Raw genomic sequence first — 16342 nt, 5'->3', positions numbered from 1 at the left:
GGTTCCCTGGAGGTCTATTGCAGGCAGGACACAACCAAATGGTGCCATCTCCTTCCGAAAATGAACTAGAGGATTCCTGGTTTTGACTGCTACCTGCAGCAACAGGCGAGGATGCACCCGCCTGATTTGGGTCACTTTCCCCAAGATCATCATCAGATTGTGAAATTTCTATTGGATATAAATTCTTCAGTAAATGGACGTTCACCACACCGTCGCCCTGTCTGACACGAGCTGTCCTCACCACTCCATCTTGTCCTGGGAGAACCTCAAGTATAGTACCCAACATCCAAAAGGGTTGTGGTTTTAAAGGGCTCTTGACCAAGACTACATCATTTCTTTTAATGCGATTCTGAAATGGTATCCGAGATCTTCCTGGCATCCTTCCTCTAAGATCCAGGAGGTACTCCTTGTACCACAGTTCTCTAAATCTTGACAACCATTCATTTCGTAATCCAATCGTCTCGATCAACCTTCTCCGGCTGGGAGGAACCATGGTGGAGAGATCATCTCTTCCCAACGGTACCAATAGACCAGGGCTTTTATTGGGTCTAATAAACATATTGGGTGTGATAATCATTGGTTGCCTGTCAGCGGACTCTTGATAAGTAAGGGGCCTGTTGTTTACAGCCCGCTGAATATCTGAGACAATAGTTAGGAAGGTATAATAATCTACCTTACCCCTACCAATAACCTTGTATAGGCAAGATTTTAAAGTCTTGATGCTACGCTCCCATACACCTCCAACCCAGGGGGAAAATAGAGGAATTGTCTCCCACTTAATGTTACATGACCCAAATTTGGCCTGGTAGTCCTGGAGAAGACAAAGGCGCTTAAACAGTCTTCCACTACCCAGAAAGGTTTTTGCGTTGTCGCTGAGAATTGACTCTGGAACACCATGTGCATTAGTAAATCTGACTAGAGCCTGAAAAAAGGACAATATACTCATGTCAGGCACCACCTCTATATGCACTGCTCTTACACTCAAACAAGTGAACAACAACAGATACATTTTTTTCTCACTGTTACCCTCCTTCACCCAAAAATGTCCTGTGAAGTCCACTCCAGTATTCCTATAAGGAACCTCAAATTCGACACGAGAAGTTGGTAGATTGGCCATGTTCTCAGGCAGTACCGACCTAGAATTGTATCTTTTACACCTTGTGCAGGAATTCAGGGCATTTTTGACTGCCTGCCTCCCTTGAGGCACCCAGTATCCTTGACATCTCAATTCCGTTAAGGTTGATCCTGTACCCAGATGGGAACATTTAAGATGGCAGTCTAATATTATAAGTCGGGTCAGGTGATGATTCTTGCCCAGCAACAAGGGATTCTTAACTTCATAAGAAAACTGAGAAGACCTGTCCAGCCGTCCATGCGAGCGGATCAACCCTTCCTCATCCAGAAAAAGATCTAGTGCTCGAACACGATTAGGTGCAGGCCTTACCATAGGATTCCGCAGGTAATTCAATTCAGCCATAAATTCCTGCTGTTGCGAACATTTTATTAAGTAAATTGCGGCTTTCTTGTTGTAGTTGTCTTCCCTTTTCCTCATCAAGCCGATGAATCGGAAGACTAAAGAAGTTACCCTCAACAAACGGGTAAACGTAGAGAACCGCCGCATGGAGATCACCGAAGCACACTCCTCATCCACAATCACCGCAAAATTTGTTGATGAACGAACAATCTGCTGGCACCTATCATCAAGACAGGGCAACTCCTGCTCCGGCTAAGTCAAGACCCCACCGCGCAACCAAGAAGGGCCATGGTACCAAACGTCAAAGTTGTCTCGGAACTTCCTTATCGTTAATCCACGAGTGATCAAGTCAGCCGGGTTTTCGGTAGTAGAAACATACCTAAAGGTCGGCCTGATGCCGTAATTCGTTTCCAAATCCAAGCTCATTAGCAGCACATCCTTTAACCTGTTTCTAGCAAAGATGCTTTTACTAGTCATTGTTTCTGATAAAATCCATGACAATACTACTTGTGCATCTGTTACCACACACAACCTAGAAGGGCGGACACCCTTGCATCCTACCAAGATAGTGGGCAAACACTTCAGAGCAAGAAATACCGCCATTAGTTCTAAAGTTGGTAATGTCTTATCCTTCACTGGAGCCACTCGTGCTTTGGCAAAGATCAATGCAGAATTGTTGTCCTGAACATAGTAGGCTGCAAATCCATATGCTTCTTTAGAAGCGTCACAAAACAGGTATAACTCTCCAGTTCGGTTCCCATCATGGGCCTGTCTGCAGAAATGCATGTCACTCAATTTAGATAAGTCTTCTGCCAGGTTCCTCCAAGAAGACTGAAACTCTGGAGAGACTTCATCATCCCATTGCATGCCCCGCTTCCATAATTCTCCCACCAAAATCCTACTCCTTATAGTCACAGGCAGGCAAAGAGATAAGGGATCAAATACCTTTGCCGATTCCGAAAGGATTCGCCTCTTAGTAGATGCACTCGGATCACACTTAACAGGAGCAGTGCAGAGCTTTTCTGAAATAGGATCATACCGGTACCCGAGCACCATCTCCCATCCGGCCTCATGAGTACTCAATGTACCATCTTTCCTCATCTCCTCCCTAAGGCTGTCGCAGCTTGAGTTACAGGACTGCACCACAAATCCACCTTCCTGCAACCGCCTCCTAACCTGGGAATACAGCCTTACAAGCTTTGCTGGGTCAGACTCAGTAACCACCAGGTTGTCGACATAGAATTGGTTCTCCATCGCAACTCGACATTCATCAAAGGGATATTGGGCTGCATGAAACTTCAAGACACTTCCCAATATAAAGGGACTCGAGGTGAACCCGAAAATCAATGTGGCATAGCGGAAACATCGAAGGCGATCACCATCCTTCACAAAAAAACAGAACCTGTTCTTGTCTGCCTCCAGTGCAAGGCGAACCATCAAGAAAGCTTTCCTGATGTCTGCAATCAAGACAAACTTATTCGATCTAAAAGACATCAACAGGTCCAACATATCTCCTGTCATATTCACACCAGAGTATGCAGCCTCGTTAAGAGAGGCAGAGTTACCGACCTTCAAGCTACAGTTAAATACAGGCCTGATTTTAGTAGTAGCTGCCGGATCCGTCTTGAAAACTGGCCGATGAGGCACCCATACATAGTCCACAAAATTTTGAGGATCCACCTGTATTTCCTCTATGATACCCTCTTGTAGCTGCTGAAGGAATACATCTACATACTCCTGGTACAACCCCTTCTTCTCCAGGCTCCTGACCACACGATCCAAAACGTGCAAAGCAATAGCATGATTGGAAGGAACCAGAGCCAGCTTATCTGCATGCCAGGGTAATTGCACATGATATTTACCATCCCTGAATATTATAGATTCCTGGAACTGCCGAATCATACCCTGATCATATCCTGAAATCTCTTCTCCGTCCTGAATGCCCAATGACTCAATGCTGAACATTTTCTCTAATCCTCTTTCCACATCGCTAGAGGGAAAGACATCCACCCAGGGGTCCGCATAGGTAGGGTCGGCTTCCAGGATGAAGCAAACATGCGATGATTCCACTTGGGGAGTATTCTCCATCACTGCATTGAACGTATAATCTCTTGAAATAGGGGCAGGATTTGTAGAAAAAAAAGTGTCCACCTCACCAAAGGGAATCAAACCAGCAGGAACAGAGAAAGCCCGACCCCCCAAACAAGGCACCAACTGTAAGGGGCCCAAATGTTGCACCAGATCCAGACCCATAATTCCACTTATAGCCACCGCATCAGTGCCAGATTCAAATTGCCCAGCCAGAGAACATCCAGTTCGCTTGAACTCCTCCAACAGCAAATGCCAATTTTTTAGATATAAGGATAGGTCCAATGAGTTGGCAACCAGTACCGGAAAGTGCCCCACATGACCAGACCCCAAGTCCACATCCAATTTCACCTCTCTGTATACTTGCTCACATTCTCCGAGAAGTGTAGTCAGCCTCAAATGACACTCCAAACCGTCAGAACTCAAGGAACACAAGGAGTGCATCACCAGACAAATACGTTCTGCCACTGCCAGTATCCAATAGGCAGTTTACAGAGATGGTTCTTCCTCCTCGACCGAAGGTAACACAAATCAGAGGAGGTAGTTTACTCGAGTAACCAGAAGGAGCCTGACAATCTGAATCTATGCGGAAAGAAACATCTCTGGTTGTAGTGGCTCTAGATTTTGAAACGGTTACCCGAGAATTGTTTCGATGGATATCCGAAGAATCAGGCAACCCGCCGCCTTTAATTAGCAAGCGTTTAATAGCCTCACTGGTGTCTCGCATTAAAACAGACAGAGAAGGAATTCTAGAGCCACATAACTGTATAAGCTCTCCCTTCAATGCTCTCGGAAATTTCAAAAAAAGTATTTTGGCCATTAATCGGGCCCCTGCAGAACCATCATCAGAGAAATCACAATCGAGAGAGCTGGCCAGTTCTTCCAGAATGGAAGTTGTTCTGCAGATGAAACTACCAAGATCCCCATAAGAATTTTCCCCCTTGGGGGAGAAATCGATAATATCTTGGAATATCTTATCAATGATGTCACTCACATCTAAATATTCTCGTTTCAATACTGCCAGTGCTTGCTGATAATTGGTATTGATGCAACTTAAGTGATTAATCAGCAGCAGAGGTCTCCCAGACAGCGAGCATTTTAAAAAGTTTAACTTTTCTGCGTCATTTGCCATGCCTGCTGCACAATTTTCAAATCGAGATAAGAAATTGTAAAAACTCATTCTATCGTTTTCCATTTCACGACCACTGAACGTTGGTCCAGTGATTTGAACTTGAGGTAGTCTAACAGTGAATGATGAATTAGCTCTATCTGTAGAAGGTCCAGGCGTATATGGAAGGGAAGGTTGCTCCGAATAGCCACTAGCCTCTGGAGGATGTAACAAGAGTGAGAGATCTTCTAATTCCTTCCGTAAATTCAGCTGGTAACTTAGCCAATCGGACTCCATAAGTTCTCTTTCCTCTTCAGAGACACAGGAAAGTTGCAACTTGCAGATGGAGATTTCAACTTCGTTGATATATTCCAAAATTTCCCTGTGGAATACAGAAAATACAGCAGGAGTGATCTCTGGGCCATGGGACAAACGAAGCCTACCCTTGATTTTCATCTTCAGAATGGAAATCTGGTTACGGTGTCGCTCCCTGGAATCTGCCACAGTTGAAGTATCAGAGGTCTCCATATCCTTGTACGGGTAATCGAACAATTTCCAGAGTTGTCACTAATTGCTGTTACTAATGACTCAAAGTTCTGTAAGAAATTGTGTTGAACTAATGTATTTTTTTCGCAAATTGTTGGAAAAAAAAAAAGTCATATAACTAAGAGTAGCTAACCTGAAGTGAGGTTGCGAAAAAAATACAATCTTCTTCGCGACCTTCTTCTCAGGTCTTGTAACCACAGTAACATAAAAAGAATAATGAAGACTCTTCACAAAGGAGGAAGGTTTTTATAACAATTTACCTTACTCTATTAGCATAAATAACCACAATGCTATTGTTCTTCTTGATTGTTGAAAGACCATCCTCACCTCCGGCAGCTACACTCAGGTAAGCTATGTATTATTTACCACATACAATTACGTGAGAGTCATTCAATAATAATAATAAAGCTAAAGTGCTAAAAATCATTTTTTTTTAATCCTGTATTTAATTTTAAATCATTTAATAAAAACATTCTGTTTTCTAATATTGTCAATTTCAGTATTTCATTTTATTTATAAAATGACGTCAATTTCACTATCCAATCAAATGGCATTTTTATTACCAGTGTAACACGACTTATGTGCCATTTTCTTCCTCATATTTTTGTTTTCTTAAACTGCAAGAGGGACTATATATATATATATATATATATATATATATATATATATATATATAAAGAGAGAGAGAGAGATTTTGCATAAAGCTTCGGCTAATTGTTTATGGCCAATAAATGGGTGCTAATTTTATGTATATTTTATAATCGAAATTGATCGCCATTCTAAAATCTAAAATATTGAATAAAACAAAAATCAAACAGAATTATCTAGCGATATAATAGGTAAGTGTAAACAGAAAACATTTTAAAAAATATTTAAACAATTAAAGATCGAAAAAGCAGTTTGGTACTAGTGTCCTTATTGATCCGTGCTGAAATACTATTATTTAAAAAGCCGTTCTTAACATGGGGATGGTGTTTTGTAACTATTCTATACTTTAACCTTACAATTGAATAAAAAAAAACATATCCTAAAACTTTAATTAAATTTGGAAATACGATTTTTAAAAATAGTGCGGATCAGTAAGTGCACTAACACCAGCAGTTTTTTTTGTGCTCAGTTGTCTAACCAACTTCGAATTAAATTATTGCATTTATGGAAAACATTATTTTCGTAGAAATACGATAAGTTTTACTTAAATAAACCTATTTTTGACAAAAATATAAACGTCAGATTGAATACATCATGACAGCCTGCAGTACTCCTGCACTGATGATTTCCGAAAGGATGAAACATAGGGACTGCCAAAAGTCACCACAGAATTACCCCACCCTATATGTAACACGATGTAACTTTATTATAAATTAATATTATCAGTATAATTTTTGTACCATTTTAAAGAAGGGCAAAATAAACCAGTAATAATTTAAAAAAATTTTTTTTCATTGAACGAAAATAATGAAATTGCGAGACGAAAATCGTGTTTACATAATTAGCGCTTTAAAATAACGTTCCCATGCAGTAGACATTCCGAATGTGAAAACATACCTGTATTTAATAAATCTAGCAAAAATCAACTAATGGTCAGATTTTCGTGAAATTGTCGATACTTATCCATTTTAGAATGAAATTACATATAAAATGCAGTTTTCGAAAAATATACGAGGGGAAATAGTCTTTTAGTGCGTGTTCCGCCCCATAATTATTTTTTTTGAAATTCGAACAAAATATATTCAAATCTATCGAAATTTCTATTTATTATGAAACATAAGAGTTCAAATAAGTAAAAAATATTTATTCTTTAAAAATTTAAATACACATATTGAACAAAAATTTACCTTGAAGTTGCAATTAAAAAATTGATATAAACTTAATATTATTATCATTTTTTTAATAGCGTTTTTTTTTTCGAATTAATATATACCAATTGCCAAGAAAAAGAAACTCTGTAAACATTAATTTTTAAAAGATTAAAACGATTAAAATTCCATTATTTCAAAATGTTCAGTTACAACATAGATCTTTAATTAATTGTGTTTAAATTTTTTTTAAATATTAAGTTTTAATATAAACATCTTGTCAGCTACTTTATCGCCAGATTAAAACCAATTTGAAAATATTATTGCACAATATTAAGCATTTTGTAGCCCACCCCCTCATTTTTTTTTTTTTTTTTTTACACAGTGGTCACCACTTATCAAGGCCCGGAAGCCACTCAGGGATAAGGGTTATTGCAAGTACATTACGTTAGTGTGGAGATTTGATGAAGTGTTTACTTAAGGGGGCGGTTCATTAGGACTTTGTTAACGTTGTAAATTTTTTACCGAACAAAATATGGAAGCCCGTAGGTAACCAAAAGAACATTCAGTAAAACCGTATTTCATATACAAATGTTTATAATGTTATTAATCCTTAAACTGTAAATCTTAAAACCTAACAAAATTATAACAAAGATTAATTATTAATTGCAGTTTGAGAAAATAAACAAAGGCTTTAAAAAATCATTAAGTCGCTTCTGCTTTTCCATAGTTCGTATAGTACACACAAATCTGACGTCACAGAAACGAGCGGTCCAATCTTCACAATCGTTTGGCAGTCCCTAATGAAACACTAGTGTCTGAAGGTATTTAATAATTATTATAGTAAATAATATATATATATATATATATATATATATATATATATATATATATATAATAGCGCGGATCAGTAAGTGCACTAGCACCTATATTATATTATATATATATATATATATATATATATATATATATATATTTAATCATAGATTCATACTTTTTATTCATATCCGTGATAAAGCATGACGGAATCAGTATTTTTTTTTATTGGATTGCAACATAAATAAATGTTTTTAATATTTAAGATTATTTTAAGTTATTAAAAGTTATTACATTATTAAAAGTTATAAAATTATTAATTATATTTAAAGTGTAAAGGAAAAAAACTTACCTATCATTCCAGGAATACAATACGGAAAAAAAGCAGAATGAATTTTTTTTTTTTTTGTTCAAAGAAGAAAATTTGTTTCGTTTGTTAGGATTCCTTTCATAAATTGATACAAGTTTTGTGTGTCCAATTCATTAATAAACTATACGAATATATTAATGAATCAAAGTCAAAGGATAAGAAAAAAAAACCCACACACATACACGATTTAAACGTGAATTATTTAAAGAAAAAAATCAAACGCTCAAGAACAATGAATTCAGGTCACCGTAAACGGTGTAATCATTATTTCGTTCCTCGTGTAAAAATGTCCGTTCATCGGTTAAGTGTGTTGAATTGTTTTCCTATCATATTTTGGTTATATTTGTCAATGTTTTAAACTTGTTGGGTTTCTTTAATAAGGTTCTTTTTTTTGTGTCCAATTCATTAAAAAAAAATAAAATATGAAGATGGAAAAACCAAGTCTATTTTTTTAAGACTGAACATTTCATTATTATTTGGATTAGTCGAACCATTCGACGAACCAACCACTGTTAATATGCAAGATAGGAAGATGTGGTTAAATTAGTCAAGTCTCAATTGTTAGTTTCCCTTCTGTCTCCACTTGGATCTTCCGACCACTCTGTTGTATCAATAAAGATAAAAATGAAATGTAAAAAAGTCTTCAGACGTACCTCTCCATCGTACAGTATAGTGATACTACTCTAGGGCAGACTGGGATAACTTCTGTACATTTATATCAGATATACCTCTGCGTTCCATGTTTAAAAAGATGTGTTCTCTATAGTATCAGACCTGAAAGAATGGTTAATAGTAGGTATTGACTGTTTCATACCCTCGAAAAAGTTCCAGCGAAACCTAACAGCCAGCCGTGGTTTTCTCCAGAATGTGCTGCTGCCATTACGCACAGAAATCACTTTTCCCATTGCTTCAAACGTAATAGGTGTACTGAAACTAAAGCTGCTTTCGAACTGCCAGCAACCATTGTAAAAAAGTAATAAAGAATGCAAGAGAGTTGTATGCTAAATCCGTCAAGTCCAAAGTAGCTGAGCAGCGGCTTGGTTCCCACCAGTTTTGGCAAATAGCAAACAGAATTCTTAACAGAAACGTGTGCTCTATCCCAACTATCATCAATGGACCTGAGGTAATCTCGTCAGCATCAGACAAAGCCAAGAACTTTGCAGCTAATTCTACCCTTTGCAACCAAGGCCACCAACCCCCAATATTTCCTCCTGTATCAGAAAACATGCTATGTGATATACAAATATCTATACGTGATGTTGCCAAGCTAATCAAAAACCTTGATTCCAGTAAAGCAACTGGCCCTGACGGTATTCCAATTATAGTACTCAAAAAACTTCAACAAGAACTAGCACCCATACTTACAAAACTGTTTAAACACTGTCTTAAAGACAATTGCTTCCCATCATCATGGAAAATCTCATCAGTTTGCTCTGTATTTAAGAATTCAGGTGATCAGTTATCTCCCTCTCAGTACAGGCTTATAAGACTTCTGTGCATCATGAGTAAGTTGCTAGAATCTGTGTTAAATAGAGAAGTAATCAACCATCTCAGCAAAAATAACCTTCTTTGTGACACAATATGGTTTCCATTCTGGTAGATCTACAGCAGATGTGCTTACAGTTATACCTCATAGGATTAGCGAATCTCTTGATGGAGGCAACCTTTCTAGGGCAATTGCTCTCGACATATCAAAAGCCTTTGATAGGGTAATGGCATAAAGGTTTACTTTACAAGATCTCCAGCTATGGTATAACTGGAAATGTCTTCTCAATTATCAAATCATTTCTCTCTGATAGGTTCATAAGAGTAGTAGTTGATGGGCAGAAATCAGAAGCAAACAGTATTAATGCTGGAGTCTCCCAGGGTTCCATCTTGGGCCCAACTCTCTTCCTGATTTACAAAAATGATTTTCCAAATCATATCCTTTCATCATTCATAGACATTTATGCTGATGACACTACCATCTATGGTAGCACATCTAAGACCGTAAATGACCAAGTTCTCTCCGATTCTCTCTCCTCTGATCTTGAGCATGTGGTACAATGGGGAAAAAGGTGGCTTGTTACTTTTAATGCATTTAAAACCAAGCTTCTATCTTTATATCACCAACGCTCTGATCCCCATCTGACATGAATTGAAATGGATGGCTCTCGTCTTGGGGAGGCCTCATGTTTTGTGACAAGCTTCTGGGGTTTACCTTTACTCCTGATCTGAAATGGAACACGTACATCAAATCTGTTGCCAAAGCTGCTGGAAAAATGGTAGGATCCTTTTATCGATCCAGTAGATATCTCACTGCTGATGGAATTATCTATCTATATAAGAGCCAAGTTTGTCCAAGGATTGAGTACTGTTGCCACATGTGGGCAGGAGCTGCTAGAAAGACCTTATCCTGCCTTGATAGAGTTCAAAATACACTTCATACCCTCATAGATGTCTTTTTTTCTTCCCTACAACCTGTACCTCACAGAAGAGATGTAGCGAGTTTGTCTTTGCTTTATCGTTATTTTCATGGAAAGTGCTCGACTGAGCTTCAATCTATTGTCCCCCTCACCAAACTTTCACAAGAAAGCCACGTCTAGCTGAAAACACTGTCAATAATTCCTCCCACTCTTTATCTGTACCTAAACCTAAACATAGATTCCATGAACAAAGCTTCTTAGAACTGCACGCCTGTGGAACTGTCTTCCGTTTTCCTGCTTTCCAGCTGACTACAATATGGTTGTCTTCAAGTCCAATGTAAACAAGTTCTTGATAAGCCGTTCCCCTTAAGTTAACAAATTTACTGAATTTTCATTACTGACAATTACTATATTGTCCAATTTACTACTGTACACTCTTTAACCCTTATCAAAAAAAAGCAGCATCATTATCCGTCAAGATCTCTTCCAGTGCACCCCGCTTAAAAAAGATGCATGACAAGATGTGAACAACACTTGCGGAGTCCTGTCTAATCATGTGTTCCCATACCGCAAAACATGTGGATCCACAATCGATAAGAGTTAGAAAGGGTTTACCACTGTAATGGGTAATGTCCATCGTCACCCACTGCCACACCTTCTTGACATCCAATCGTCCTTTTTGCCATTGCTCTTGTGCAGGATCAATAGATTGACACACCTCACAGTGCCTGACAATCTGCCTGACATCTGCCTTTGTCATTACTGGGTCTACACGACTCGCAAAATACACTTCTCTTAATAGCTGAATGTCCGCTCTGTGCACAAATTTTCTGTATTTGCATGAGCTAATCGTGCCAATTGCAACTGCGTGAGATCAAGCAGTGTGCTCCACACCCATCTTCATGGCTCCGTACCATCTGTGAGGTACACGGTTTAGTTGGTTGGTATGATTACAATGTGATGTTACCAGCGTCACCCCCACTGATAGTCCATATTCAGAGACCAGACTCTTCAGCATGTCTAACCTTTGTTGGATCAACATCTCACTGGCTGCCTTAGTGTGGATTTTTGTCCATCCTGAAAGCGTGTCAGACACCCAGTGTTAGATGCAGAGAGAATATGTGTACAGGTGCAGTTTCGTCAATTCTGCAAAGAATGCATCCGCGGTTTCTCCCGGCATGAGCTACCTGGAGGCAAATCTTTCATAAGCCATGTAAGGATCCATTGCAAATGCCTTGTACAATGCATTTTTATAGCGGTCACATCAGCCTTCTTGATGGCACTAAGTTGCTGATACACACTCAGACCGCTCCTAGCCAATCTCAGGGGAATCACAGTGTGCACTCTCTTTACCTCACAGAGATTGCAGGTCAACTCGACCCTCTCAACCCAGTCAACGACAGATGTGGACCCATCAAACTCTGGAATCAGTTTCAGATCAAACTTTGAGTCGGTCATTTTTCACAGCAATAACTGAAATAACTTGTATTGAATTCAACTTCAGTCGTCACCAATGCTCGCAATAATAACGCAATAACCTCATGACTGTAAACGACACTCTCCCTTCCTCTCACTCAAGCTTGCTTTTTATGCAGTTCTTCACCCTGTCTCATTTGCATCTGTGCCCTCTGTTTTCTTGTGATCTTGCGATCTCATGAGATCACAGTTTATAAAACACCAGGCGCCATCTTGTTTTCTTTTTTTCCCACCCAACACTTCCCTGTGGCAAGCCCACCGCTCCTCTGTCACGCCACTGCTCGCACGCACATCCACACAATGCACAAATACACAAACGCTTGCTACTCTGGTGAGTATTACATAATGTCCTGTTGACAGAATCGGTGTTGTTGTTTACCGCATGCTGGTTGTGCTCAACTGACTCTTTTTGGCAGGTGATGAGTTTTTTAAAAGATCTCAACTGGCTCCTGAAGACCGTCAAAAAACATTTTTAAAAAATGCGTTTATTTTCGAACAATGATTGGACAAAAAGTTAGGGCCTGTGGCATATGGGAAGCCTACAACTACGTCTGGGCAAAAAGAGAAAATCTTAATTTTTATGCCCGTAGAATTTGCGTGGGTGTAGACAGTCAAACGTGTGCATAGCTGAAACGATCTTCATGTAGCCGCGCGCACGCAACTGGGTTTTATGTTTTGGCGCAAACACACGCTGCACACCATTATTCTGGTTGAGTGGACTTCCCGTTATTTGCCATGGCAATACCGAGGCTACGATAATAGTGCATTATGTCTATCGCTAATCTTGTCCAATTCTTCATAATCCCAATCTCCCCAGGATTATGTACATTTAAGGCAGGATCAATTGATTGACATCAATGGCAATTCCTAACCACTTTTTGAATTTCTTCCCATTTTATATGTGGATCAACTTTCCGCACCAAATATAACGTTCTCTCCACTCCCATGTAGTGCATGCCATGCAACTCTTCTAGTTCACCAATTTCTAAACAGGGTATGTGCCAAGCTCCAGTAAAAGGGCCATTTTCTCCAACGTCAGCTAGAATGTCTTGCATTATTTTGACAGATTTGCCATCAACTCTGCTCTCCCAGTCTACTCCACTTGCTCTTCTTTTAACATAACTTGATGCTGGTCGAAGCCATCCAGCAACTGCTGTAACGTAATCCCCCATTGAGGAGCGTTAGAACTATGCTGAGGTAGCTTTGTATTCCCGGGTGACGCCAGATAACCCAAGGATTTAAGAAAGAGAAGATAAACATACATATTTTATTTCATGTCAAAAATAGATATTGTTTGAAAACCAGAGAAATGTATAAGGCTAAAAGTTGACGACAGGAAATTTCACTTAGAACCTTGTTTGGCCTTATATGAACCCAGAGTCGGATGTCAGAATTGACATCTGTCCTTGAAAATGGTGAGAGAATTTCAGGTGTGGGAGCGGTGCCCACCCAGGGACCTGGGGCTTAGGATTTCGTGGAGATTTCGTGGCGAAATCTTATTGGCTGGGGAGAATTTCCACCCCCATCCAATTACCTTACTATATATACGACTGTCGTGCGAAAATTAGTCAGAAGAGAAGAGAAGAGTGCAGAGAGAGTTTCAGAGTAGAGTTGAGTCGCAGAGTAGAGCAGAGACGTGACCCCTCCCCACCTCATTCATCCGTCGATCGCTGTCTGTGAAGAGAGTTGAGACTTTGAAAAGAACTTACAAAATCTGAATGAGAATTGTAAAAACATTTTGTACATAATTTTATGAGAATTAAGCTTTTGTAGATAGACTACAATCGTTTGTCTTTCTTCCTGCCTGCTGCTTTGATATTCGCTTTCAGCATGCCACATTTTATGTAACAGCCTCAGAGGAGTCTAGACGACACGTGCCGAGAATCCAGAGAAATAAGAGTCCTAACCACCTCCTCGGGGGAGGTGTTACACTGCATTATGACCCAACAATTTGCCACAGATAGAAAATAACTCTCGTCTACTAATTTCTCCTCCTTGCTTGGGGATCTCATTGCCTCGTCTGAATATCAGCTCTCTCATTCTTCTTTTCATTGACTTAAGACCAAGCACTGCTCCTCCATTCAGAGATTCTGGCGCTTTTGCTATCAGCTCAAATTCTTAGTCCTAACCACCTCCTCGAGGGAGGCGTTACAATTGATCGCCGTTTGACCAGGATTTGACCTTGGGTTGGCACGAAAAAAAAGAAAAAAATACGGAGTTAGGATTGCCTTATAATCCTACATTATTGGTGTCAGCAAGAGGGAAGGTGGGGGCGATCGTACTTGACAGTCATACCCTGACGACCGCCACTCACCCTCGCGCACATTGGAAGGGAAGGAGTATGGCGACTATTGTTCTTCTCCTCTTCCTTTTGTTTTTTTTTCTTCTTTCTCTCCCCTGGGTGTACATATCGCGTGATCGGATTTAATATTAAGCGTTAGGAATATTAAGTATTATTTCTTTACAATGGGAAGCGAGAATAATGATTTAATCAGTCCTAAAGAATTTAAAACTTCTGAGAATTGTGCTTTTGTGTATTAACGAGGAAAATTGGAATTATTAAATCTTGAGAGTTGAATTCATTTTTGAAAAAAAATTGTTTTGTTACCTCAGTCTGGAGGGATCTCCTTATTAATCTGAACAAATTTTAGTGGAGTTCAGTTGAAAATAATTATAAGCATTAATTTCGGCGATTGAACTGACTTTAGGAGGAATTTTAATTTTGCCTCAGTCAGGAAGGATTTCTTAAATTGCGAAATAAGGGTCAAAGAGGCCGCAAGACTGAATGAAAATAATTGGAAATAATTATTAGCATCACTGAGTGAAGTGTGGTACACTCAATTGGGCGCGAAAAGTGATTTATTATTTTTTAGATGGATTTTTCCATTGCGAGTAAATCAGGTGCGTGACGCTCGCACCTGGAGATATGAATTGAAAAAAAAAAGATAGAATTTCTTGTGTGATAGCGAGGCGTTGACTGAGTCTCCTTGGGGTGCGCGACCAGCAAGGATGGTCGATATTACACATTTTAGTAATTGATTTTTTTTTTATTTGTTAGAATGGATCCGGAACATTTCAACTGGACTATTAGGATAAGTAGTGTGAGGGTTGGCCGGCCTTCGTGTTACTCAGTGTGTCTGGGCAGGGCCCGCTCGGACACATTATTTGGGTGAGGCGCTGGGGCCATGGTTAATATTTTATAATTTTCTTATAGTTGTGAATGAGTTTGAATTATCAAACCAAGTTCGATCGATCAAGGAATCATGTATTCTTGGCGGCGGAAGGATGGCACCTCTGACCTTCAGATTCCTGTCGTTGTAGGGATGAGGAAAAATGGTGACGGCTCAATCAAGTTCTTTTGTTGGGTGTGGTGACCAGGGACGAAATGTTCTAATCAGTGATGTCTAATTTGCATGATCTGCTGACACAGTCCTGCTGAGAAATCGACGAGGATGCTTTTAGTTTTGTTGTCTCGTCGTTCCATTTTTGATAATGTTTGGCAGCCATCACAGTTGTTAATGCATCCGGCACCATACGTTGTTCTTGATGTATCAGTGGATGATTGAGTCGCTGATCGATCCCTTTCTTCCTGTCGTTGTAGGGATGAGGACGATGGTGTTAGTCCTGTTAGGACTGCTGTGGACATCTACTGCGCTGCTTGTGAGAAGGGGTGCCATTTTCTGAAAGACTAGCGAGGTAATAATCACCCACTCCAACCGACGGGTAACTTTAGTGAACGATTTGCGGCCTTATAGGGAAGTAATTAGTACCCATAGAAGAGGGATTGAGCAATTCGATATATTAAGGAGGAAATTAGTTAATACCTATGGAAAGGTGGAGCAATATATGCAGATATTGGGTCCCTTGGAGGACGAGATGCACATTTTGAGGCGCCGGTGGACCGGTCAAAGGAATTATTATCATAGAATTAGGAACCTGGAACTCAGGCCTAAGAGAGCGGTTATACCAATAATAGGCAAAGCCTTAGAAGCATTATTTGGAGTGGTTACAGAAGAGCATCTCGAGTTAATAAGGACCTGAATAGAGCAGATAGAGGGAGGGCAGAAAACGGTAACACAAGTTACCAAGGAGGGGTTATCAATATTAAATATCACGAGAGTAGAAGTGCAGGAAAATAGGGAAGGTCTTAATGATATAATCAGTCAATTGGAAATTTTGTATGAAGAATTGTGGAATGTGTTTAGTCGAATTGAGACTGAGTTTTCGAGAGGGGGAGCCTTTTTACAGAGATATTTACAGTTA

The 16342-nt window shown here is 39.5% G+C and overlaps 1 long non-coding RNA gene across 1 annotated transcript in view; it reads right to left on the bottom strand.

Annotated features, from left to right (window-relative positions):
- Positions 1–9550, bottom strand: part of LOC145293321 (uncharacterized) — a 47344-nt gene extending 37794 nt beyond the window's left edge. Inside the window, exon 1 of the long non-coding RNA XR_013869715.1 lies at positions 8181–9550. This is a non-coding gene — a long non-coding RNA (uncharacterized LOC145293321). The remainder of the gene's footprint in view (positions 1–8180) is intronic.
- Between the last annotated feature and the right edge of the window lie 6792 nt (positions 9551–16342).

Source organism: Euprymna scolopes, chromosome 14, assembly GCF_053919585.1.
Source record: "Euprymna scolopes isolate OS-2025 chromosome 14, ASM5391958v1, whole genome shotgun sequence".
Lineage (NCBI taxonomy): Eukaryota > Metazoa > Mollusca > Cephalopoda > Sepiida > Sepiolidae > Euprymna > Euprymna scolopes.
This window is presented reverse-complemented; position numbering and strand designations above follow the sequence as displayed.